This window comes from Haliaeetus leucocephalus, unplaced genomic scaffold, assembly GCF_000737465.1.
Source record: "Haliaeetus leucocephalus isolate CR32 unplaced genomic scaffold, Haliaeetus_leucocephalus-4.0 Scaffold450, whole genome shotgun sequence".
NCBI lineage: Eukaryota > Metazoa > Chordata > Aves > Accipitriformes > Accipitridae > Haliaeetus > Haliaeetus leucocephalus.
Window position 1 is genome coordinate 6,680,290 of NW_010972886.1, and position 24,628 is coordinate 6,704,917.

A 24,628-nucleotide genomic window follows, 5' to 3' on the forward strand; every position below is an offset into this window, starting at 1 on the left:
GGAAGTCATTGTTTTGACTCAGCGGTGTGTTCCAGACCCTCTGCACTTCACTTGGTCATAGGACAAATTCCCCTCCCCACTGTTGACAGTAAAATTTCTTAGATCTACGGTTGTTCGAAATTTAGAATGGACAGAGATTAGATCCAACACTGTCTTTCAGTCCTCCGCTGCCATGATCTCCACTATTAATGTATGAATTCTGTTTCTTCCTCTGTCTCTTCCCACCCTTCCCCTACTTGTACTGGCCCATTTGCTATTATTTCATAATCTCTTGCATAAACTACTAATTATGGTTTAAGAATTTAAGTAAATCACTTTTTATCTAATGCTGTGTATTTTCTAATCCATTCAGCATTTCATTCTCTTACCTCAGACTGTAACAGAGCTATTCTCTAGCTCAGGAAATGCGTGCAAATTGCTGTATTCTGGGTTGGTGTGCAAGACAGCATTGATGTGTGCTTGCTTGCTTATACTATTCCATATGCATACACTGTTGGTCACTGCTGGAGACCACTTCCTAGGCTAGACAGACCTTTCCTCTGACTAACTACAGCTGCTCTTACTTTCTCATAGATGTGTCAGAACTGGTCTCCTGCTGATAGAAACTGCTGTAGCTCCATGAACTTAATTGATTTCTGAAAATTTCTGCAGACAGGGGATCTGTATTTTCCTGTAGCACCAAGTGCCAACTAGGGTGTTGATATCTCACTTCTGAAGAGCGAAAGATAATGCTAACAAACTCTGGGGAGTGAATGACTGTCCAAGGCCAGCTAGAAAGAATTACTATTGCTTAACACTTGAAAAAATGGCTCTTTCCACTAAATTTCACAGATGTGTACTGTGTTGTATCCACTTAAGTCTGTTAAGAATTTTGTAGTCATTATGTTTCATTAATTAATTTCTGAACGTAGAACAGAAAGCAGGTAGCTAAAGTTCAAACCAAAACATTTAAACATCTTATATTAGGTAAAAGAAAGAGCTGAAAGTGAAACAACAGGGAGTAAATTCCTATATACTAAACCTGCACAAATCCACACAAGCAGGCCATCAGGTTTTGTTTTTAAAATGTTAAGTGTGCTGTGCTTGGGCAACAAACTTAGAAAAGCATGCAGCCCCTGTGTGACATGCATAACAACCTGTGTACTCACACATCTGCCTACTTCATTGTCTTTGTCACTGTCATGGTCTGGTAATAAACTTTGTACATAAAACTCTGTGCACCTCCTTGTATACCATTAATAAAGTTATTAATACGAAAATATATATATTTATGCATATTTGGGAAGATGGTAAAATTTCACAGTCCTGGACAATGTGTGTAGAATTCCCGTGCATTCTCAACATGACTCTAAAAGATTTTAGCTTAGATGAAGAATTTTTTTTTTCAAAATGCTTTTCCATAGTGAAGTGTAACATCAGGTGCATAGCTATCTGTACAAATTATGGTGCTCAGAAAGAAGTATCGGGGCCTGTCATTTGCTATATGTAGGAGTTCTATTTTGAAACATTCGAATGTGAGCAGGGTTGGTCTAATTCTGTCTTCAGTGAACTGGCAAAACTGTAAATGGTAAAATGGTAAGAAGTTTTTTAAATCCTGCATTTAGCTTGTAATAAAAATTTCAGATCCACTAATTCCTTCAGCATTCTAGCCACCAAGAAGTGATCTTCATAATCAATTACCAAGAAGTGATCTTCATAAAACTTTTAGTTTACTTGGACTGCAACCTGAATCATCATAAGTCTCAGTTATGCACACTTCAGATCTTTCTGTAGAGAATTTGAAATGTGTTTCAACCTGAAGGTCAAACTATATATACGCTTCCCTTTAAAGATGCTTCAGGATAAATGGCATTAAGTATAATATCAGTTACTTCAGGATTATTGTGCTGAAAACCATCAAAATACTAGGTCATTGGATGACTAATAGTGATATCCCATAATACCTTTCACACCCAAATCATTTCTGCCAGGTATCTGGTGGGAAGTCATGGAACCAAGAGCAACACACAAAACCATTAACACTTGAGATGCAAAATCTATTACATTTCTGCAACTAAGAATTTAATAAAATAGGGTCATAAAGAAAGCATTTTACTGGTATGCGTGGAAGGCATATAATACATCAGTTGCATTTTGAGGAAGTCAAGTCCTCAAGGCCTAATTCAATCCTCATGCACTCAAAACATTAACATAGGGATTTCTGCCTGACTATTGACTTAATGATTTATTCCTCAATGTTTTCTGTAATACAGTGTATTTTAGCATATTGGGTGTAAGTGGTGAGATTTTGGTAGCAGGGGGACTGCAGGAGTGATCTCTCTGGGAAGTGGTCAGGGGCTGCCCTGTGCCAGGCACAGCATGGTCCAGCTGGCTCTGCAGTGGACCCACCACAGGCCCACCAGCCCATCAGCCAAGTTGATAGTGCCTCTGTGGAAACATATTTAAGAAAGGGAAAAAAAACATATGGGATAGAGAGAGGAGGAGGGAACAAAAAATAGTGAGAAACATCAGAGGGAAGATCTAGGTCAGAAAGGGAGGAGGAGGAGGTGTTCCATGGCACAGCAGATATCCCTGCAGCCTGTGAAAGAGCCCATGCTGGAGCAGATTTTCCTGACAAGAACTACAGCCCGTGGAGAGCCCACACTGGAGCGGATTTTTCCTGAAGGACATGCCAGAGCAGGGAAAAAGTGTGAGAGGGAAGGAGTGGCAGAGACGAACTGTTATTTACTGATCACACCCTCCAACTTCCCCTGCAGCACTCATATGGGGTAGAGGAATCAGGAGTGAAGGAGTGAAGTTAAGTCTAGGAAAGGACGAAGGAAAGGTATTTTTAAAATTTTTGTCTTTGTTTCTCACTACCCGAATATATTTTAGTTGGCAATAAATTAAATTAATTTTCCCCAAGTTGAGTCTGTTTTGCCCATGACAGTAACTGGTAAGCAATCTCCCCGTCTTAATCTCAGCCCACAAACTTTCTCATCCTATTTTCTCGCCCTGTCCTGCTGAGAAGGGGGAGTGAGGAAGAGGCTGGGTGGGAATATGGCCCTTAGCCAAGGTTAACCCACCATTCCATCTAGTTTTCATTCTGGAACAGTTGATTTGAGATTATCATTAAAGTTTGCAAACATCAAAATATGCTTACTAGAGGCAGAAGAAAATGTCTCAATGATATTTTTGGTTACAGCCTGTGGAAAACACTAGATCTTTTTATAAGAAGTGTCTGAGAAGTACCTGAAGGCAAGGAATACAAACCTTTTAAAATCCAAGAAATCTAAGGTGCCCCTGAAGTCAATGCAGGGAGCTGAATTTCAATAATCTGAATTGAAGCTATGGTGTCTAAGGTTGCCTAGCACTTCACGGATGTACCACGAAAAATATAATTAGAAAAGACCAAAATATATTACATCACAAAATATTCATTAGAAATGAAGACTTGAACAAATAGGCAAGTATTCTGGAGGATTGATCTCTCAATGTGGTGAACAGCAAATGGTAAATTCTATTTGACAGTATTTGTTCAACTGTTTTCAATATAAGTTTTGCTTTTACTGTAAAACTCAGTATGGCATGATCAGACTCACGATCAGTTTGCCCATATTAACACATTGCTTTACATCGAACCAGTTAGATCAATCTCAGTTTATTTACCTACTGACTGAATCAATTAAAATGAACAGTAAGTTTAAGGTGCTGCAACTAAAAGAGCTCTTAACTTCTAGCATGTCGGCCACTCAACCCTTCAAAGAAAAACTAGACTTAGCCAAAGTCCCTACGCAAGATGTGACACATACTGTTTCTCATTGTATTTTAGTCCCTGTGGATCTCTCTACTGCCATTTAACTGCTGTGAACTCAGGGACTGATGAGACTTACTGGCATTTAGCATTTCTAGTATGATTCTCAATCTCTGGAACAAGTCATGGTACTGTACTTCACCAGAGAGTAACAGGAGTGTCTGACAAAAACAACAGCAGAATGCAATAATTTACAATAAAGTGATTTTCAAATAGTCAACTGTATCTCTGTGATACACAGTAACTTGTAAAAACATTTAATTTCTACAATTTTAATTTTAATAATTTGAATCTTAAGTAATTGCTAGTACTTAACTGCTTGTGGGTCTGTACCTAATCATAGAACAACAGAATTATAAAATGGTTGACGTTGGAAGGGACGTCTGGAGATCATCTAGTCCAACTCCTAAATCCAAACAAAACTTTATGTGAACATTTTTTTAAATTGAGGTATGTATTTAATTGGGCTTAGCCTTGTCTGGAAAGGAGGAGTCAGACTGCTAGTATGTAAGGCCTAGAAACAGTGTTGTATTATACCATTCTGACCACTCCGCTCTTGAAGAGTTTAGCAACCTCTGCAATAGCAAAGAACTTCTAACTTCTCTTTGTGGGAATGCAAAAGAAAAGAGAAAAAGATGCCAATATCATTAGGTGATTAAAGGAGGTTTTAAAAAAATCCCTGTTGTCTCCATTATTCCTCAAAAGAAGGATGGAGAAGGAGTGCATAAAGAATGTAATATTGATACCATGAAATTACTTGGAATAAGAGTTAAATTGATCTGAGGGGTTTTATTACATTTTAATAATGAAGTAATTTCACTTTTAAAAAGCTATTTTATTTGTCCTGCAACTATTCAGAAAATGTGAGGAATTTTGCCTGACAATTTCATCTGAAAAATATTTCAGAAGCTAACCTGACAAAACAGAATTTACCAGTCTTCCACAGTTGTGCTGTTAATTCTCTTCATTTTAATAAACGCCTGCAAACCAAAAAAATCTGCTCCAGGTCAAATGAAACCTTTGACCTGTGATGAAATCCTTCAGTTTCTCACTTTAGCTGGGAGAAGAAAGAAATCCTTCAGTTTTTCATCTTAGCTGGGCAAAAAAAATGGTTTTATCATGAGTTGATCCAAGCAAATTCCCACTACCCTTTGCCCCAACTTTTTTATTTCATGGCCCAATGAAAGATGGATTATTCACTCAGACACACTTGAGAATGACTCCCATCCTGCTAGAATCCATGGTCTTCTTTCATGGTTATATCTTTGCACCCTTAAAATTAATGCTGCCTAATTCGCGTGCACATGAATTACTTGCAGTGCAAATTATGACTATCTTTTTTCAGGTTAAAAATCTAGCTGCTGCAGGGAAGAAGAGACTGTGAAAACATCAACATGTGGAACAAATATTTGAGCTAGATAATTTAAGTGGGTCTACAACTGACTGTTAGTTTGGCTACTTACCATAAACCACAGGTGTCTCCATGGTGCAGTATTATTTGCTGTTTTCTAAGAAAACAGGACTTTCTGCTCCAGAAGGGCAGGCCCCCAGGTCATCGTAGAGTTTCTGCTAAAGTTCAAAGCAGGGTATGAAAGCACCGACTATCCATCAGGGCATGAACTGCTGTTACATTTACACTCTCTTGGGTGGCACAAATATTTATGCAGCTTACAGCACATGTAATTTAAATTCATTCCCACAGAAGTTAAGTAACTGTGTTTTCCTGGAAATCTATCTAGGCACAGGATGACCTTGTTTTTACTCGGGGTTCTTCTCATGTGTCTCCATGCAATTAAAACTACTTCTCAGCTCACTTTCTCTTTTGAGTTATCTCCCTATTGATATACACTGACTATATATTGTCTAGTATATAAATTACTTTAGTCAGAATGTTTTTTATTGATGCATGACATCAAGTTGGTGCAAAATTGTACAAAAATTAATGGATTATTGTATGCAGAGGTGCTTGAGGTAACTTGAGGACTGGAAGCAGTCTAGACTACAGAGACTGGGAATTCAATTAGTAATAACTAACCTAGATCATTTAAAGTTAGCTCAGAACATTTATACCACCCTGCTGATAGCAGTATAGCCAGGGCAATTATTTAATAAATACCACTTTTGACCACTGAGAATCTACAAACAACTGACTGGCCATGTGCTGTTGTCTGGTCTCCAGTAGCTTCATCTTACGCAGAAAGCAAAAATACATAAATATTTATTAATAGTACTTTTTCCATACAAACATTAATTATATTTGCCACTGGGACAATATGCAGCCATGACTGGATGGAGAAATGACCTTTGCAATCATGAGATGATTCTAGCAATGTAAACACATTTCGTGTTTTGCATTAAAGATTATAGTTTAGAAAGCTAATGTTTTATCATCTGCCACACATAAACACTTCACTAATGTAGATATAAACATTTCTGTAATGTAAATCATTACTTACAAATTATATTGACTGTGGTTTCCTTATAGCTGTGCTACACACAGGATGCTGTATCTTAGTTTCACATGTAAATTGAGAAAAATGACAAGCAATTATTTTTGTGAAATGTCTCACCTGATTGGGAGATCTGGGTGTTATTACACAGGATATCTGACCTGTCTGTACAGGTTTCTATCACAAATCTAATACTAATGGCACAATGAGACTTTCTGTATTTAAGCTTACTTTATAGGTAGTGTCCAGTGCCAATCGTCAAAGAAATTTTCAACAGAAATTACAAACTTCTTATGAATGGGACAGGGGTTCAGTCCCTTTTACCTACTTTTTGTCAGCATTTTAAAATATTTTTCAAAACAGAATACTTTCAAGTTTAAGTGGGAACTGCAGGGACCCTAACCCCAGTTACAGTTTAATACCTCATTTAGTTTTGGAGATTATATTCCTAGTCTCTCTCCACCATCAGTGGAGAAGGAGAGGGTATCCCTAAATTCATGTAGAGTATAAGTTAATGCTATGAATTGCCTTTTGGGGGAACTTGTCTCTCTCCTCCAGTTACATAGGGAGTCATCAAGACTGGCTTGTGAACTTAACACACCAGAATAGAACTAATTATTGGCAAGGTTTCTGCATTTCCCATTTAGGAATTTCATTTGATAAACTGCATGGTGAGTCAGCAAATCACAACTGTTTAAACTGCTTAAAACTGTTTTCTCTAGTGATTTTCATCTTGCCAGGCAATTAATGTGGTTTGAAGTTTTTCTACGCTCAACTACACTGTAGTTCTGCTTAACTCTGGAGAAGTTCAAAATATGAGCACAGAGGGAAGAGAAAATAATAACAAAAAGAGTCTCTAGGAGTCTTTCCTAAATTCTCCTGGGAATAGTCTGGGAGGCAGTATGGGCTAGGAGCCATTCTCAAATTATAGTTTGGATGGGACGATTCTCTTTTGGAGGATGAGAAATTTAAGCAGTGTAAAGTAATGCAATAATTTTATTAGTTACACTATACTGTTACTTTTTAAAATAGTTGCTACTACTTCAACAGCATAGTGTTTCAACAGTATGCCCATACCAGTGGCCTCAAAACTACAGAATAGGTCCCAGCAATTCTTAGTTAATCAATATAGATGTGTTCTTAAAGTACCCATGTGAACAATACCTCCGACAGTGTAGCTCAAAAACTACTTTGCAAACTTTTGTTTTCATTTTTGGTGATTATTTAATTATTTATTTAAAACTCATTCCATCCAAGTGCCATCTTATGGTTGAATACAGAAGTTTATGCGCTGAGTTCTGGCCCAAGCAGTACTTCATTACCCCAGTTTCAGCCTACTGGAATGAGAAGTTAATGATGAAAATTATTATTAAATTATTAGGCCTCCATTTCAGTACAGTTACAACTCTAGACTCTGCTCAATACAGTATCATTTTACAGTAAAATGAGGAAGTGTATGAAACTTTAAGAGCATTTAGAAATCCCTAAAGTAATAGTTGTAAGTCCTAATACACAGCACAAGACAACTTTTCCCAGACTAACATACAGACATAAATTAGTACCATATTGTACACATGTTGTATGAAGATAGTATCTCGCCAAGTCGGAAAATGTCATCCTAAAATAGAAAGCCACATTTCCTCAGGATATTGATCTAGCTTAGCTGGATTCTATAAAAGATAGAAAAGTGGCTAATGTAACTTCAGTCATGAGAAGTTATTAAGTGAATTGACTGTTGGAGCAGTACCTAATCCTTAGTCCCTACAGCACGAGAATCTCTCAGGTCAGATTGTTTTTATAGCTCTAATTGCCTAATGCAGCTCACTTTTGGGAAGGAGGAGGAACTCTGAAGAGATTAACTTGCTATGGTGCCTGTGCCACGTATTTTTGCACCATTATTTGCTTACTTGCTTCCCAAAGTCATAACACAAAGTGCTTTAACTCCGCAATTCCCTTTGAACATTTTTATAAGAACTTTGTTTCTAGTCATAGTGCTCTAGCAGTAATTTCTACTATGGAGTTTTGTTTTCAAGTTCATGGTGTTTTAATATCTAAAAGGCTTAATTAATGACTTAACACACATGTGAAACAAGATATGACTAACAACATTTCAACATTACATTAATGGTTAGACATTTATATGCTTTAGCCTGGATACCGCTATACAACAAACAGCAACAGTAGCCTCAGTGGAACTATGTTCATTGACTGAAAACCGGCCATCTGCAATTTGTGGTGCCTACAGGAATAGAGAAGACAGTACCAATGCAGAGTAGCTACTGAACTAGTATGCAGTTAAGAACAAAAATCTCAACTCCATTTTGAGGACACACACTGTCACTCTTATGGCCCCCAGAAAGAGGTTTAAGGTTTAAGACAACACATTAGGAAATTAAGTACATCTTCTCTGCCTCATAACCAACGTTGATAGTGTGCAAAATATCATGAATTGGTTTATCTTTAAAGGAGTACAGAGAGCACTACCACAGCTGAGGAGCTGATAAGTAAAAAGGATGATGGCATGATCACATATACTTTTATACAACTAACTGTCCCACAAAATTCAAGTTCTTGGTCAGGAAAAAGCAGGTTTTGGAGAATGCAGTATTGACCTCATTTCTGCAATAGAAGTGAGACAACATAAGCTGGGAAAGATATTGTTTTGACCACTACTCTTGCATGGGCCCACTCAAGAAAAGCCAGAATGTGCCTTGAAAAGCAGTTACACTAATTATTCTTTTCTGTATCCTCCTAGGATTCTACTTGATCTGATTTATTGCTTTCCCTTCTTCGACCTTATTTAGCTATTTTAGTACTGGCTCAGTTCACTTTGCAGGGCTCACTGCTTTTTATATACTCCAGTACAAAAATGTAGTGTGTGATACAATCACATTGATTAGAAGAGTAATAACAATATGTGGTTCCTTCATTTATTTTGATACTAACCTGGATCAGAGGTTTAAAAATTCTTAATGCATTAACACCAAGGACATACAGATTCTAATCACTGCTAACCTAACTCTTAACTAATTAGCAGAAGATTTTAATGTGAAGACAGAAATAATTCATCCCTGAAAAAGAGACATTTAAAAGTATTTTCCTACAATATAATCTCAAAATATTTTCCTTCTTTCTGATCAGTGTCAAACGTAATAGAGAGCAATTTACAGCATAAAGAGATGGATAAGAAGAAAATATATTAGTTTGTGCTTTGACGTCATGGCAAATACCTGCATTTCTTTACAAAGTACAGGTAATTTTGCCTCCAGACCACTTATCTGACTTGCCAGTATAAATGGACAGAGTAAAGCAGCACTAAGACCTATTCCAAAACCATTATGGTTTTGCTTAAAAAAAATAAAGAGCATTTAATATTGCAACTGAGGCTAGACAGAAAACATTTTGATCTCCTGGATTTTCCCATACAAACCATTTTTCAGGGACAATTCAAAATCAAATAACAATGGCAAAAGGCAGGACATGGAGTGGCCTGCCACAGAACCAGACTTGCTGTCCCAAACAAGACCCTCATTTATTGTTAGATCTTCGTGTGATAAAGGTTTTAATGTGCAGTTAGGATGAATGAAGATCATTAAATACAAAGACACCTCCATCAGTTTAGAGGTACTCAGGCTACAGGTTGGTTGAGGTTAGGGAAGTATGCGATGAAGTATCACTATGCCCTTGCCTACTTCTTACACTCTTCCCTTAGCATTTGCTGTTGATCACTGTGATTAAATAGACTACTGGGCTGGATGGACTTTCCTCTTGTACAGTTTAGATATTTTTATATTCTCAAACTTTGTCTTTTCCTCTGACAGACACTAATGGTTTATGAGTCTATGTCAAGAACTGGAAGTATAAACCTTTCTTTCAGTGCCTTATGATCATAATAATAGCAACATACTCAGAAGATAATGTATTACCACATCTCTCTGTTCTCCCTGAAGAGCCAAATAAAACTACTTGGCAAGAGTAGTTCTAAACCTGAATCTATGATCTCCCTCTCAGGACAAATTCCTCTTCTCAGATCTGCAGTGTGAATCTTGTTTGCCGTTTACTGCTTTATTACACATTGTGCTTCCACTTCTCTCAGTATTGCAGGTGAAAGTTCTTCCTCAGAGCCACTGTAGAATAACTGATACAGATCCACAGAACAGAACACCTAATATATAGATCCAGATCAAAGCTCTGTAATAGAATAGCTAATACATGTTTGTATACCCAATACAGACTGAGAACAAATCGGAGAATTTTTGCCTTCCTTATTTTAAGATACAAAAAATCCCTCATAAAAATGACCCGTACTTCTCTGGTAAAATTATACTTCATTTTCTTCCTGATCGTCCAGATGAGAATTAGGCCACATGCAAGCATGCATCCACTCTCTTTCTAGACACAATTCCCTTATGAACTCCACTTTTTCCCTTTCCCCTCCCTAAAAAGAAGAACTCAGTGGGATCATGTGATATTTTTAGACCAGTTGTTAAAAACATAACTGTCTCTAAAGCTGTAGCAATTTGCATTTCCCTGTGGAGAGCTGGCACAAAAACTAACTAGGAATAAATCAATAAGTTAACTAATTAATTAATAAAGAGAACCTCTTAGAAGCCCTCACAGAGCTTACAATGACAAAGAAGGCCTATGGACAACTGTAAGAACTTTGGGAAGTTTGACGAGCTCAATAAACCTACCATGTACTCGTAGTTGGAGCTACCTTACGGGGTGCTTTTATCTTTGCTCTTAATGGGATGCTGAATGGTATCCCAAGCAGATGTATTTATTAGGGCAGCTCAAGTCACTAAGTATTCATGATTTTATTTGTAGAGTCAGGATAATAAAGCACACCAATTACAAAATGTTTGCTTAATTGCCATTGTCATACTGCTGGGATTGCTATTTAAGTTCCTTTGTATACAAAAGAAAAGAAGAAAAGAGTTATGGCCTTTTGGGCAGTATTCAGACGATTTTCTTTGCACTTTCAATATTTTACATAAAACATATATGGGTACTTCGAGTGCAATGGTTAAGAACTTTTTGCTGCAATGGTCAAATTTTCCTGATGGTCCCAGATTGTCCAAAGCACACACACAGTTAACTAAGATGTGTACATAAATCTGTGATACAGATTATACATTTTGAGCAACACAACTAATGAATTAAAATCTAGTTTTAGTGTCCCTCCTATTACTCATTCATTTGGTATTCATTGTTTTAACACTGACCATAATGATATCCATTAGGTTTTACAATGGATGTCATTTATCCTACCATAAGAATTCCATCATAATTCAGCATAGACGGTAATATACTCATTATGATGGATCTTTTCATTAATAACGTGGATTTGTAGCCACATTATCCAATATAATATCTGCTGTATTCAAGCATTAATTAACATCCACTTATTTTAAAGTGGTAGTCACTACCTGCCTAGAGCAAAATAAATCCTGCTTTGTAATAGAAGTTTAAATTCACCATATTCTTCAGGCAAAGTGAACATATTTCAATAACTAACCAGTGTTTTCAGTGCTTTATGAAATGCTGCAGGACTAGTATACATGCTGTAGTATCTATGAATATTGGTCCTTCCCAAACTAGAAAACAGCACACTTCTAACAGGCAAGAAACTCTGAAACACCATTGTCAAAGACATGGTTTACTACAGTCACTTTACACTTATTTCTGCTGCAGTTCTCCTCTACACCTCTGAGCATCACAGAAAAATCTCAGGTACCTAAATAGAGAAACTGATAGATGGATTTTCAGCTCTCTGATGATTTTGGTATTTGAATATGAAACTAAATTTGTGTTGTAAAAATGTCAGAAGGACTTTAGTAGGTCAGATCAAAATCTGTTTAGACTAGTGCCCTCTCTCTAAACATAAGAAAAATTTCATAATGTTACTAAGTAAATAATTTGTCATCTTCAACTCAAAAAGCCCTGGATATATTCAAACTAGCCAAAAATTCTGTATTTGAAAAATACAGACTTTTGCTTTGTTACAGAGCAGAACATAACTACACATTCTGCATATCTTTTATGCAGGAACGGACATAAAATGTTGAATTTTAAATGGAAATAAAAAATAAAACATGCAAAATACATACAAGAAACCTACATAACAATTTAAATAAGCTTTCCTGTGTTAAAAACACTAAGAATCTTTGGAAGAAAACACAAAAATACTTTTTTATAGATTTACTGTAAATTTTTACATGGATGTTAGCTGAATCCATTAAAAAATGAGACTTGCTCGTTTTAAACATTTCATAGATCTATAGAACAACCATTTTCTAAACAGCACCTGCAGCATTTAGCCATCCAAAATACTGAAAGACAGCTTGAAAGAACTTTCATGTAAAAACCTTGAGAGGGAAGCAAAAGCACTTACCTTTTGGAACATACAATACGTGATCAAAACAAAGTTAATACTCTGTACAATGCATCTACAGACGATAGCCCAGAATTATCTTACTTCTCAAAAGCAAATACAGAAAACACTTCACAATACCGGAAAGAAAGTAGACAGAGAAACTAAATAATGATTTACAGGAAAAGTAGTTAAGGCTTAGTTTTTCATATTTGCCTAGAGTAATACTCTCAATGGCTATGAGCCAAGTATATAGATGGTGGACTGAAAGTACACTAGAATCAGTAAAAATATTTATAAACAAGTATAACTTAAGGGAAAAGCTGCTGCTTTCATTATTTCAAAAGCATATGAGCTTCATCAATTTTTTTAATTTTTTTTTTTTCCTCACAAAAATTTGCATTGAATATTTGGAAGCTTTTTTCTTATTTCATTTTACCTTTGTCTGTAGCTTTCAGAAAAACATTAGATTTGCAACTCTGTAAATTGTATTAACCATATTTTGGCACAGATTTTCATACAGGTTTCACAGTTTGATGAGACCACCACTGAACAGTGAATGCATTTCTACTTAATTTGAAACTGAGATTCAGTGCAGAGACAGTCAGGAGATACTCCAAGATTTGGAGAGCTCTTTTGACTCTCCCAAATCTTTCAGCTATCATTTATCTCCTTGAATATTGCAGGCAGAGGGATGTTTTGTATCATGGAGCTCGGGGAAGGCTTGGTAATGAGTCTGATGATTTACTGATAAGGTCATCTACTTCATCACATTCATGGTGGGAATAAGAGATTTTGAGTTGCTGTATTTGTTACCAATTGTTAAAACTCTTCGACTACTGCTAGCCCCCTTTCAGTAACAAAGGAAAAAATAGGAGTGACAGATCCACAAAGGCAGGCTGCAGTAGCTCAGAAAATCTCCATTAATGCCAGACAGGCTCAGACACTGTTCAAAATCTGAAACAAAGTATCTGAAACAAATTTTCTAATAGAAAATTTGAAAATGCTTGGTGGAAAAAGCCAAACCAGTATTTTAATGAAGAATTGTTAGCTAGCTCTAATATAAAAGCTAGGTTTGTTTAAGAAAGGTTGCCTTGATCATTCCTATATTTAAGTTTCTAAGTTTTTTTAATCTCATCTGACTAGTTTTATTCTTTTGCATCCTTTGTGTCACACATTCATATTTTTGTTCAGCAGATGAGAAAAATGTATAAAGCTATTTGTATTCAAACATATATGTATATGTATCATATATTTGACATAAAACAGAAGACATAGGACAGTGACAAAACTGGGGCTTTGTGCATCTACATAAACTGAACTAATACATCATCTATGAAAGAGAGAAGTAATTTACTGGACTGCACATCACTTAAGATGAATCTCAGCAACAAAATTTAGAAAGTTCTTTCTCAAAAGGACTTTTCATCACAGCAGACTAAACAGAATTAGCTTACACACTTAAGTAATAAGACACAGCTGACCAAACAATGTCAAATTTATTTGATTAGCTTTAAAGACATCTCCTGTTACAAATCTACTTCATAAGTTAAAAAATGAAGTTTCAGTCCACCAGTTTTATTAGCTTAGACTGCCTAGGTTTATTAAGTTAGGAAATTTTGTTTCCATAGCTAATGACAACAGAATACAATCCATTAGTTTTCTTTTTCATTTTACTTTTTTTACTTTTCCATCTCTTTTTTTAAACTTGGCAAACATTTTAAATGACTGGATGTATGTATAGCTCTGTACTGTTGCATTTAATTCAAAATATGTAAGAAGAAAGAGTTCCTTTATAATATGACATACTTTGATCATCTAAACTTCAAAGTAAATGAAATATTGCACTACGGTTTTCTGGAGCATGGAAGATACGATATTGATGGAAAACTATGGATTACTATTCACTGTATTTATATCCATTAATATTGCTGGAAACCTGCTACCCAGTTCACGGCAAAGCAAACTTAAAATTTTGTAAGCTTTGCCTTATTAACTGCACAGTAAAGTATGCACTGCAGTGAGGCACAGCTCACCAGGACACACTGCAGGAAACCTGGAACAAAGCATACTATGTAAAAGAGGCATGGATACAGGTAGGATTGCTGCACTGACTGGCTAGTCGCATAGGTTAAAGCCTTTCATTCAAGGGAGTACTCACTCCAGGCCACACTTTTAGAGCAGCCTCTAGCTATCTTATGGATAATTGAGATATGGTTTAGGAATAGATAAAGCCATTTAGCTTACGCAATTTTATTTTAAAAATTGAGTCATAACCAAAATCTTCTTTCAGGACAGTAAATTGAAGGTATGTATCTCTGGCACTGTTATTTTTGAATAATAAAATACACTTGAAATCCTTAACTGGGGGGCAGAGGGGGAATGACCTGAAAAGCCCAGAAGAAAACTGACACAGAAAGTTGTTAAAACCACTGCCTTCACTGTGAAAAATTTTCCTGTCACCAAAAAGTGTTAAACTAGCCAAGGAACTGGTCCAGAAGTGTCTAAGTATTTCATGATATTTGATATTTAAAGGTTTCAAAAGCTTGTAATAAAATAATGAAAAATATTGGTAATGTTACAGTTCCTCTATCTTACTTATTTTTCTGAGGAAATTACCTCTGGAAAATAAATTGATAGGGCTAAGAGGGCCAAACAAATAAAAGAAACTCTTCAGTTAGAAAAAAGGATTCACCTGTATCATAATACAGAGTGCCCCTGAGACTGAAAAGGCATGTAGATACCAATCAGAAATTCATCCAGCCATTTCAGGAGACAGGGGTGGTACTGCACATATTGTGAGAAATGTTAGGTACTTCTAACAAAATATGGAATGTTCAGGCAGGCCCATTAAAAAAACCCACAAAACCACAAAACAACCTCACAAAAAATAAGTGCAAATATATTCATTAGGGTAAAACAATCATCTGTGTCTACCCATGCATGGTATCTGCTCTCATTGCTGTCGCTTCTGTCAATCTGAAGTTGATAGGTAATGGCCCTATGATTCAGGGAAACTGCTGAAGTGTGTACTCAGGCTTCAGTTTGAGAGATGGGTTCATTTATCATCATAATAAGCTATTACCATTGATAGGTCACAACTCATTGAAGAGACAGTCAGTCTAATTGGCTCAATTCAGTTAGCTCTGGATGTGCCTCAAGGAGACGAGCAGTGCTTTGCAGGTAATATTCAATCACCCAACAAACCACTTGTTTAATAATTCATCACAGTTCAGATTGGGGTTTTAGCACATGATTATCCCTTCAATATGCCAAATATCTGGTCTTAACCCTTTTGTCTCTTGGGTCCAGGAAGGCAAGGGCAAAGTCGTTCCATAGTTAGGGTAACTCTTACTTCTAGAAACTTACTGAATATTTAAAATTTCCACTGAGGCTTGCTTTCTAAAGAAATTTGTTGTAATGAGCTAAATCCTCTCTCTGGAAAATAAAATCTTTGCCCCATCATTCTCTCCTGCTAAAGATCAGCTTACAGTATGTAAATTTAATAGGAACGTCAAGTAATGGAGCTCCTTTTGCCTTCTAGAGACATAATGAAACAGTATGGGTCCATTCAGAAATCTTTAGCCATCAGGTAATGAATGATAGGGTAGATGAAACAGAGGCAATAGTGTACATGAGACACATGACCTACAGGATTTAAAGGATGCTTCATATCCTGTTCAGATGTTAGATCAAAGCGTGAGTCACTCACAATATTACAGTGTTTAGAATAATGACTCTATGAAAAGACAAGTTAAAACTAAACCAATAATTCAAGCTTCTGATCACTATTGTGCTACTTTCTTGTCAGTTCCACTTACCATTTCATTGTTCAATTCTTTGTCAGTATATTGCAGCCATACTGAAAACTTCCTTTGCAACTGCTGCATTGTCAAAGGCTTTAAGTTTATATTTCTTCTATCACTTTCAATGGTGGTGTGGTGTGTTGATCCTGGCCAGCAGCCAAACCCCCACCTGCTTCTCACTTACTCCTGTCTCCCATGGGATGGGGAGAAAATAGAAGGAAGGTGAAAAGACTTAAAAGATCAGTGGCAAGGGTTGGAGAGAAAGCCTTGATGCTGTGCAAGCTCTGTTCAGCAAGAGCTAAAAGACTGGTGTGTTACCAACACTGTTTTAGCCACAAATGCAAAGCACAGCACCACACATACCACTATGAAGAAAGTTAACTACAGCCCAAACAGACCCAGTATAGATGTTAAAATATTATGTTCGTATCAGACTATTAGATGGTCTGCCTTTCTCTGTCTTTTTCTTACTAAACTGAAACATACAAAAGTGATAATTTTGATACTTTTTGGATGACTGACTGGAAATTTAGTAAGTATGGAATATCACCCTCTGCAAATCAGAGTTTGTAAGGTGCTCACAGCACAATGGCCCTACCACTCACCAAACATTTATGAAAAAGTCAAGAATATATAGAATTCACAAAATTACTCATTTAATTTTTATTATCATTACTCATGAAACTGGTTGCTTCTCCCCATAAACAAACATAAAATAAAATAAAATAAAAAGCAGCTCTTTCTGTGCACTTCGAGTGTCAGTTTGAGCCTTCTTTCACTAATGACATCTTAATTGAATTTTACCATTTTCAACCATTGATAAACCACTCTCCCTCCTTCTATACTCTACTTAGTAATGGTGCTTTGTGTGTTAAAAATGAGTGACTCCTGCCAATATTTTGTTGTACAAATATTCAACCTTTCTGTTACTGATAATGGATGTAAAAAGCCACTAACAAAGTTCATTGGATTAGGTGTCTCAGACCTATGAACTAATTAAAAATTCACATGACACCCATACAGTGAAATATGCGTCACACAAATTCATGTGCATATACCTCTTAATTGCATTTGTACACAGGTGACTAGCGCTTGGATTTGGGCACCTGTGCTACACTGGTTTGGTCTTAAAACTTCTTAATGACACAAGGTAAAGTTAGTCAATCAAGTTTAGGCCCCAAAACTTAGTTTCTGAAGACAGACAAGAAGAAAAGCAATGCTAATTCCTATATGTAAAATGGAAATAATGGAATATATCCATCTTGTAGAGAAGCTGCTTGTCAAGAACATTTTGAGACTGTCAGGTGCTACTGAGCATGCCAGACTTCAAAAACAATATAGCACAGATTGAAAGTTCTGCAAATGGTTTGCAGAAAAGGCTGTTTCCCTTGTGCACCATCAGAAATTCTCAGTACTTTTGCCCTTCTGCATACTGCCTTTTTGATGTGGAAAGCAAAAGTTGAATACCACATAATTACAAACCTAAAGCTCAGTGGCATCATGTGGTTCTACTAATGAGTTCTAAACTCAACAAATTCAATTACATTCTACTTCAAGTTTTTGTAATCTATTTAAATCTATTTAAATTTAAAGTAAATTGGGGGGGAGGCAGGTAAATCTGAAATAGGAACTCAGTTATTCTTAAAGGGAAATCTGGAAACTGAACTGAACACTACCTCTTTGTGGATCTCATATTTTGAGAATGACCTTTCAGTAGCTCTTATGTATACCCTTTCAGTGATGGGCATAGATTCCTTCATCACACCCCTGTGTAACCCAGTATCAACTAGATGTCTGGACTATAAATGCTGCCTGATTAATGTAAGTGGACAAGTTGAGTAAAGCTCCATTAAACCCTTTACTTCCAGGTAACCTGTGATCAGCAAGGAACTCCAAATATAATTTTCAAAGCAAATGCTTATTTGCTGAAGAAGTACTTGGTATGCAAAGGCATACAAGAGGAACAAACCCCCCATGTAACCTCCCTTTCATAAACTTCAGTTTTCCTTTGCAGTCTTAAGTAACCACTGTTCAATTTAGCTATCTCTAGCTTAGGAATCACCATCACCATGCTTCTTTGCATGTTGATTAGCCCTCAATACAGATCACCAAATATATTAATTCTTTCCAAGTCAAAGACTTTTTTTCTTTTTCTTCTGCTTTATTGGATCCTTCAGTATTTTAGTATTTGGAATCAGAGATAAGAAGAGTAAGACTTTTCAAACCAGCAAGCATATTCCCCAATTTACTTTCTTCTTCATTATTTCCTAACACCACTTGGTATTCTCTCTCTAGCATTCACATCCCTTCTTTTGTGAAACTACTTTATTTCCTGCCTGTTTCTCCATTTGTCAACTGCCACTATTGATTAAAACCCTTGCCTTCAAGGCAGACTTGGGTAAGCAGGTAACACAAAGAACACTTGAGATTTATGAAATAATTTCACCAACAATAAATTTCCTCTCTTCTCTACAGTTATATAAGATGATTTTAGCATAAAGAAATTAAATGTATCATGGGATGCATGAAATACTGCAGTCAGTGGACTCAGCTAGCCAGATTCTGAGCCCTGTTTCAACTCATTTCCAAGGCGCAAAGAGGCCATAACAATCTACTGGGCATCGTTAGCTTTGCTTGCAATCACAATAATGGCTGTACTTGAACTGTCCCAACAGGCTATCCAAACATCATTAAAAGCATTAACGAGGAACAAAGTGTTCAAAATTTACTTATGTCTCGGTAGTTCTTTACAGTCATGGACAGCTGAACCCCAAATAGGAGTCCTGATATTGTTTCAATTTGTACTGGGGATCAAGCAACATTTCGCTAGCCAGAGCTGTGAAAGAATAATCAGAGACCTACCCCTGCCTCATTTCACAGTGTCATGCTGAGACAATATATCAGCAAAGACAAAGAATCTAAAGCCAATCATGTAATACAAATCAAGTAAACTCAATGGAAGCATCAGTCAGCTGTGGTTCAGATCTTTAAAATGTTTTGCTCTTCACTTGTATTCCTGCTGTGTTTGTCTCATCCTTCCAGTATCTGAATTTGCCTATTATCTCAATTTCTAGAAGCTATAGTGAAGTAAGTGCTAATAAAATAAACAGCACATTTGGCATAAGTTGAAAACATCTTCATACATGTTGACTGAGTCTGATTACCATGGTGACTTAATTCCAGTCAAGGCAATTTACATTGTGATTTAAAATACAATTACATTATTTATATTAGTTTAAGGTTTACTTGTTAAAAATGAAAACATATCAATAAACTAAACCAGCTTTTTATCAGAAGAATGCATTCAAATATGAAAGGCAAAAGATACTGAAGTAGCTGTCTTTACAAAAGATATTTTTCTTTAGGATCAAATGAATCATTTTAATTTTCTGCTATGTGTTGGCTGTTGACACTACTTAAAAAAATCTGAGGATCTGCAGCAACTGTGAATAACTTCAGGGGTGTTACACTGAATGGAGATTTCTTGCATACTATGTGCTGCTCATGCCTGTTACTGTTTCTTTTACAAATATGGATAATGTTCATATAACTTAACTATTTCATCCCACTCAAATTTACAAGACATTAAGAATCAATAAATGTCCATACAAAATTGTTTTTGATATGTTATGCCTTATACTTGAGGATCACATTCCCTACTCCATCCCCAGTTTACTTTTGCAAGCTTGCAGATGTTCTTTGTTCATCAAATCTTCATTCAAATCTCGGGCTGAAACTCACTTCTGTGCAGAGGGTATGAAAAAAAGGCAAATTCATCACGAAGTACCGGACTTACCATCACTGCAGAAAAATCCTTCAAACAGTTAGCAGATACTTCAAGCACTGCCATCATGTTACTAAATGGTGGGGTGGCCTGCTTAGACTTGGACAACCCATCTGCACAAGGGAACCAAATATTCTACATGAGGGTCTAAACTGTCCATATAACCAGCTGAAAGAAAGAAGTATCTTATAAAGGCGGAAAAAGGGAGATTGCATCGGCCCACCTAAGTTTCACTACTTCGCTTCCCTGACAATAAAAGCAATACAGACACATGCTCAAAAAAATCAGTCTGCTGGCTAAACTGAAGACACAGCTGAGTGTTGGAATTAGGTAGGCTAGGTCACTCACTGCTTTTCATGAGGCCAATGAATTTCAAAACAAACTGATGGTAGAAAAAAGTAGCTTCCAACAACAATTTTGCATCTCATCCATTTATACTAAAAGGTGTTAGGTTAGCTTGTTCTCCTTTTTGAGACAGGCAGTAAAAGCAACAAAGAGAGCTGTAGATCTATCTAACTCTATCATGTCCTATGAACAAGAAAGTCTCAAGATCGGAAACCATGACAATACTAGATGAAGCTTTCTGGGTTTAGATGCATTAATAATTTAGGACAATTGATCCTGCGAGTTCTGTTCCAGCTGATTATTGTATTATTTACGCTTCTTTATGTTTTGGGTTTCAACTCCCTCCCTCCCCTCTGGGAGCTGTAGACTGCAATTTGCTTTGCATTATTCTGCCTTTTGCATCAGAATTGCCTAAGAAATGAAAACAAATGGAAGGAAATAAACATAAAAGCCACAAGGACCTAGCTTATGATTATTTTATAATTCAATATTTAATCCTATGAGGTATTCTGGGCAGTGTGCAATAGATAATATGTCACAAAACAAACTGCTCACTCCATCCCAATCTTTAGCTTTCCGTGGTAGAGTACTTTTAAAGGGCTGATAGATTTTTAAAGTTTGTACGTATTGACTACAGGCTTATTATAGTGTCTTCATTTCTGGACTCAAAGAAACATTGACTTCTGTCAGTCAGCAAATAGGTTACACAGCTAATTGTAAAAGAACAGGTAAAATAAATGAAGTGACAGCGTTAAGTCAAACAAGACCCCTTTCTGTTCTGTATGCACAGACTCTACACAAAACTTTCAGCTGTTGTCTTGGTTCTAACTAGAGGTCAGGGAAAGAACAATGTATCCACCATACGGCTACTTAAGTTTATGGAGTTGACAAACATGATGTACTAGAATTTTTCCAAGAGGTAACAAAGCCTTTTATTCAAGCATCTTTTGCTTTAATTTTCACCATACTCTGACTTCATGAAGGACCAAATTACATTAACTTTACTTACAGTGAATGGGATCATGCCGTACAACTAGTTCAAATGACTCCTGTAAAACAACATTTGATGCAAGAAACTTCTCAGTCAGAGTAAAATCTGTCAGTAAGCAAACAGTGGTTTTGAGCAGAGGTGGTTTAGGGCTTCTGTCACATTGCTTGCAGTCTGAGTAATGGCAGCATTAATATCTGCTCAAAACCCAGACAGAGGAGTTAGAGGGGATATATTATCTGTTTTCTGTGGGACTGCTGGATGTTGAGACCTAAGAATGTTCAGAGACTTGGATTCTAGGACAGCCTCCACCTAAAGGCTGAACTAACCTGTGTCTGCTGACCAAGGGCAGTGCCCTAACCATCTGAAAGAGAACGAGTAAATCTCCACCTTCATGGTTAAAGCTGGCCCTTAGCAGAGAAACAGAACACAAAATTTGCAGCAGCAGTGACAAAATAAAGCAGAGAGACTTCCTCTAACCAAAGACGGATGTTTCCTCATGGAATCTCAAGTGGCCTCAGCTGCCCCTTGTGTGTGTGTGTGTGTGTGTCATGGGGGGGTCATATGTTTATTTAGATATGCTCCATATCATGTTTTCTTTTTGCTAATCGTAAATGGCTTCTGCTCAGCATACGAATGATCAAATTGCTTTTTGCTGAGGTGTCAAAGGAAAAGAGGCAGAGTATATACATCATGTCAGACTTCTGAAACGCTGCAGACACCTTAATCCTTCCACACTGACTTTAAAGAAACAAGCGTTTCATGTCATCCTGAGTTTGGTATCTAATTTTTAATTAATTTTCCACTTTCCTTTCAGTGCTCTGATCAAACATTATTAGAATGTAACCCATAACACTTTCAGGCAAATTTATAAAATATTTTAGCATGGACACAAGTTTAAAACAACCTTATAGATCCATTGTCAGAACAATTTAAGAAACTGCTAACAAAAACCAAATGGGGTTTTCAAATACATTTCAAATTAAAATGCAATTAGAGTTGATAGAATAAGACAATTTTTCAGTAACTAGAAGCTCTAACAGACCGCAAGTCCTCATGATTGCTGCATTCCTTAGTTCAAAAGGCTATGACAAGCTAGGCAGGCAAGGTGATAAACTATTTTATGATACCTACTAAAACCTTAATACTAGCCAATTTAAATCTATTCTCCCAAGTTATCCACTAGATATTTTATTTCTAGAAATTAAATTTCTCCAGATTACTCCCAAACTTATTCTGCATCAAAAACAATGTTCAATTTTTCGGTTCACACACATATTATATAGTCAGTTAAAATATCTGGCTTTTTAAAAAATTATCTGTATTTGTACAACAAAATTTAGGTTTTGAGAGCAGCATATACATTTAGAAGACTGAAAGGATATGGTGATGTTGTTAAAGTAATTTGCTCATGTTCTTGTCCCACTCTGACATAAAGAAGAATCCTGTACCATCTATAGCCTCTTGTTATTTATAATGTCTCCTTAGAGACACAGTCAAAGACCAGTATCACATAGCCTAGTGTCACCCAGATTTAGATGAAAAAGAAAAAGCTGAAGGCTGCACACTCAGGAGCATCCTATTTATAATGCTTTTTTCATCCAAAAGAAGCATTTGGAGATGGATGTAAAACAAGCAGATAGCAAACATATGGCAATCAACATTGTGGAGGCATATGCACAACATGCCTACTTTATATTAAAAGATTTATTTTAAATAAGGTTTTCAAGCTATATTTGAAAACTAGGAAATGCAGGATGGTTACAACCTTTTGTTACTCAATTTTATTTTGGGGAATAGTATTTAAGAGCATAATTTTAACAATAAAAAGGAAGGGCAGTTTTCTGTGACACAAGGTTTATATATTACAGTAGAAGTGTACATTTTGATATAAGATTTCCTAAAGCATTCTCTAAATCATTTCCTAAGACAAAAATTCTTAAAGAAGCTTGCCTGCTCTGAGACACCAATTATTCTACTGTAACACAGCTAGCAATCACTCTCAAGAAAGGATGTTTTTATCTAGTTTCACCTATTTGGTTTTATCCAGTTTCAGCTATTTGGAGAAATGTTTTATTGAGTTTACAAATAAGGACTCTCAATGTTCTATTTCCATTTCCTTTTCCATAGCATAAATCATATGGCCTAAGCATGTCATTATGACTATAATTTACATGATGCAACATGACAGTTAAGATGTACTGTGGTAATTTGTGAGTGCTTTCAGTATTATTGTACTATCAAAAATTTATATGGTTAGGTTATTAAGGCAAATTGCTTCATTCATACAGAGATATCTGACAGTAACCACAAAGGACCTCCAAATTACACTGAAAAAATATCTTCCGTGTTCAAATAATTTGTGCACATTCTTACCATTATTTTGCTCACTGAATAGAAGCAGAATGAAATTCTGTCTGGAAAAGTATCAGGTCATATCTCAGGGTAAGTTCACCAGACATGGAAGATTATAGAAGAAACTCTCCCTTGCCCAGCGAAATGAGCCTGACTATCTTTAACAATTTATAGCCATGAACAGGATGCCCAATTCTTTGCAATGATGCTATTTAGTTTCAACATGCTCACTTACCTTCTGTCATGTTGATTTTCAGCCAGCAGGAAGAAAATAAATAAATAAGAGGTTGACTAGCCTGAAGAGACTACAGAGGAAAATGTGCTCAAATGTATTAGTGTTAGCATTTCTGGTAAGTTTTAGCATGATTGGAGTTAGGGTAAAGGGAAAGCTGTTTAGCTTTCCTCACATTTAGGACTCATTCAGTCCTCAATTCTACTCTCTGGAAAAAAAAGAGATTTTCATGAAGGTAGCAGAAAGTCTAGTGGTGAGAAGCCTGATAGACCACTAAAGCATCCAAGACTTTAGAAAGCAAATATTTGGTATTAACCTGCAGGGCATGAATATGTGTGTATGTGCACACATGGACACATGCAGACTTGGATAAATACATGCATTAGAACTGGCACAGAGCTCACAACAGCATTTTCTGAGTTCTAGGGCAGAGAGCTCCCCACACACAAGTTTCTTGCCAAACATTAAAGTTTTGTAACACACCCCCACAACATCTGATACA

General features: G+C 36.3%; 1 protein-coding gene across 1 annotated transcript in view; it reads right to left on the reverse strand.

Moving 5' to 3' along the window:
• The window catches only part of LAMA2 (laminin, alpha 2), a 282,120-nt gene that overhangs the window by 182,535 nt on the left and 74,957 nt on the right, over positions 1-24,628 (reverse strand). The window lies entirely within an intron of this gene.